Source organism: Symsagittifera roscoffensis, chromosome 8 (assembly GCF_963678635.1).
Source record: "Symsagittifera roscoffensis chromosome 8, txSymRosc1.1, whole genome shotgun sequence".
Taxonomy (NCBI): Eukaryota; Metazoa; Xenacoelomorpha; order Acoela; family Convolutidae; genus Symsagittifera; species Symsagittifera roscoffensis.
The window spans coordinates 30,631,314-30,634,950 of NC_087069.1; the positions used below are offsets into that span (position 1 = coordinate 30,631,314).

The 3,637-nt window shown below is 36.5% G+C and overlaps 2 protein-coding genes across 2 annotated transcripts in view; one reads left to right on the forward strand and one right to left on the reverse strand.

Moving 5' to 3' along the window:
- The window catches only part of LOC134853265 (tumor protein p63-regulated gene 1-like protein), a 429,513-nt gene that overhangs the window by 367,815 nt on the left and 58,061 nt on the right, over positions 1-3,637 (reverse strand). The gene's annotated exons all lie outside the window — the stretch shown is intronic.
- The window catches only part of LOC134853548 (tumor protein p63-regulated gene 1-like protein), a 454,277-nt gene that overhangs the window by 347,126 nt on the left and 103,514 nt on the right, over positions 1-3,637 (forward strand). The window lies entirely within an intron of this gene.

A 3,637-nucleotide genomic window follows, 5' to 3' on the forward strand; every position in this document is an offset into this window, starting at 1 on the left:
TGGTATCTATGATAAGCTTCTTTCCATTTATGGAATTATTTTGGAAAAAATTGAGAAAAACTTTTAGGAAAACTTGGATTTACAACAATAATGTAATTTTTTGATGGTGGTGCGTAGTCAAATAGAAATTTAGACAATCCACTTAATTAGACCAAAAAAATGCTTATCCTACAATTTCCATATATGAAAAAATGCTTTTCCTACAGTTTCATAGATTCAAAAAATTGTAAGAAAACTATAGGATAAGCATTTTTTCATATATATGGAAATTGTATGATAAACGTTTTTTTATATATGGAAATGATAAGATAAGCATTTTTTTATTTCTGGAAATTGTACGAAAAACATTTTTTGAAAACTCAAATGAGGCACAATTAGCGTTTTAACTGACCCCATAAGACGTGCAATATCTGAACAGAGAAGAAAACCTGAGAAAAATCAGAGGGTTTTAGAGGTTGCAACCTCAAACTATTCATTATCTGCAGGCGAATCTCCTCAACTCTTGAGAGAGCAAAAATTTCCGAAGCCTACTCCTAGATGAATCAAAACCATGGGGGAGAGTTGTCTCAAACGCCAAAAAACCTGTTTTTCTGATGGAAACATTCTCCAAGTATACATACTCCAGTTCTGTCATCACATTGTGATCACTCACAAGTTTCTACACGTTCTGTCGTCAGCAAAATTTCAATTCCTCGAAAAAATAAAATTTTACACGTGCGAGAAAACACATATTCAACACATTTTCGTTGATATGTTTTCTGATCAAAATTCAGAACTTCTACACGATTGCGAAAAATCAACTTAAAAGGCCGCCATCGAAATCATATATGAGATGACTGGGTCAGACGTCAGCCAAGCGACGGCGCTCAGAAGCACAATACTGCACTGATTTACAATGCAAAATAGGGCAGTAAGATGCAAAATAGGGCAGTAATAGGGCATTGATGGCTGACTTCCGACCAGGGTCTTCTCAGACACGACTCCTATGGTGGTTTTCAAAATCAATTTCAACCAGTTGGAGCCGAGTTGTAATTTTTGACCTCAGAAAACTCGATCAGGCATATAATCTGGTGGGGGGGGGGGGGTAAACTGGGGTAAGGGGGAGGGGGTTGGGCTAATTATCAACCACCCACAAGTCTACGAATATATGACCCCCCATGATCAACCATATGGGGGCGAATGACAGTTGTGGTTAACTGACAAGGGGTGGAGTAGATGGGGGGGGGTAAAGTAAGGGGGCTACATAGAGCCATAAATGCTGACAATTTTAGCAGTATGTGTCTAGCTGCCCGTTTTTTTCAAAACTCCCAAATGTGGACATTTTCTGAAACATTGCAAGGAGCTTTGATATTTCTATGTAATTGTTTTACATAGAAATATCGAAAATGGCATTTTGTGTTTATATTGTGAAAAGAGATCTTGTGCCTAATCGAGTTTTCTGAGGTCGAAAATTACAACTCGGTTGCAACTGTCTGTGTAATCCGCTCTAGGGATCAAAGTAACATGCTCCCAAACCATCCTAGTTTCAACGTTTTCCAATTTACGCAAAATAACTGAGTTATGACCGATGTGGTTAACTCATAGAGTAATTTCGGATAGGGTACACCGTCTGCTCGTCACGCTATCCTTTTTTCGGCCGGATAGATTCGTGCAACTTCTTAGTCTAATACCGATCCTAATCTTACTCTTATACTTACTAGTCTCAGGGTGTTTAAGTAGTCTCTGCTAGGCTCAATAGATCTAGGGTATACTGGTTTATTGCGGCAGCTGAAGTTCTCTTGGAGAGGCAACTAATTTCTAAGTTAAATCCCGCTTCGGTCACGGCTGGAGGGGTCCCAGTGTCATCCGCCTCCTCAAGGTGGGACCGGCTGCGGCAAAATGGATGACATCTCCCCCTCCCCCACGGTTGGTCCTGCACTGAGCAGGCTGGGGGCTAAAAAAATAATCATAATAATAAAAAAAAAAAAAAAAAAAAAAAAAAACAAGTTAAATTCAAATCTCTCTGGTGCTGAAATTACAAGTAATTTCAGCGCTTACAAATAAGTGAGTTGTTAGTTAGATGGATTATGATTGGTTAATATTGAATATTTTACAGTGGTAAAATATCCAATTTATCCAATTATAAAATGTAGTTTAGATCAGGTTCCATCCATCTGGGTTTTACAGAGTTTTTTTAGAATTATCCTTCTGCAATTTGAAGGATGGATGATGAACGTTGGTATTTGGCGAACATCATATTTTTGTCCGGTTTCTCTTGTCGAAGAAGTTCCAGGACGGAAGATACTAACCTCCACGGCAGCCTACGCAACTATGACCCAGTAACCCAAATGTATATATTTTGTCCCATCACGAAGACCTTTAATGCAGTAGAATCCAGACCCTTCCTTATCCCGAATGAATTTATCCAGCCTATAGAAATACCAATATTAGAATTCATTCACAATACTAAATATAATCATAAAATATATAACCTCAATCAAAACACACCTTACGAGTTTGCAGTAGGCACCGAAGAACTAAAAACCATTAAAGCACTTCAATTGCTTTGGCCACTGCTCTAAACTAAAAACATCATTCGCATACTATCCAAATTACTAACAACATCAGATATGATACACGACATCTTCCCCCACGGCTTTTTCCCAGACGATTAACAGGTAAGTATAATTTAAAATACTCTTAACTAATAAATTTAAATTAGTACTAAGCATTTTCTATTAATGTTTCATTTATATTTCTAGTCTTCACACCACAATCACCTACAAAAACAGAAAAGAAAAATAAAAATACAAACTTGTTAAAATTATCTTAAAATTCATTAATTTCTTGCACTAAATAATGTAATAAAATTTATACCAAATGTAGTAAATTAATCTATAAATTACTTCCCCATGAAGCGGTAAAATTAATTACGATGAAAATTTATAATTTTAAATTTCCCCCAAAAGCAGTAAAATTCTAATTCTACGCAATAAATTGATAAAATGAGAAAGCAGTACTAACCTTTTGATATTTTCATTCAATCGCACAAGAATCCTATCCAAACTCGCACAGCTCGACCACGAAGATTTGTTTAAATAATGATTTTAAGTTCAAGTTTTCACACTCAACAACTCTAACACACGATAAGAAGTTTCAAACTTTCCTTTAACCCGGTTGGAAAGGAATTATATACTGAACCAAACTAACCAACGCAGCTTACTAAACACCACAAATCATAAAATAACAGCATGACTAAGAAAAGAAAACCAACGGTACCCAAACGGATTAACCCAGTTTAAAACTGGATAATTTTTCTTTGAAGACTATTATAAAGTCTAAGAAAGAAATAATAAAACACAAAAAAGTCGAAAGACAAACCCATACCAAAAACAATTTGATTTCGAAAAAGGACATAACCAACGAAACATAATAAAAAATCACCACAAACCCGACATAAAACGTTATCACATAACAGGACCTCTCATAGAAACCGCACGAAATCATACTCCCACTCCTGCCTAACCCACCAGAGAGGACGTCCGGAGCATGCTCTATAGCCGGCCTAACCCACCGCGCTACATCCACGCTTTGTGACCACACTTCTATTTTTAATAAGAGGTACTCAAGGGTGAGTAACTCTTCAAAATAACCAAAC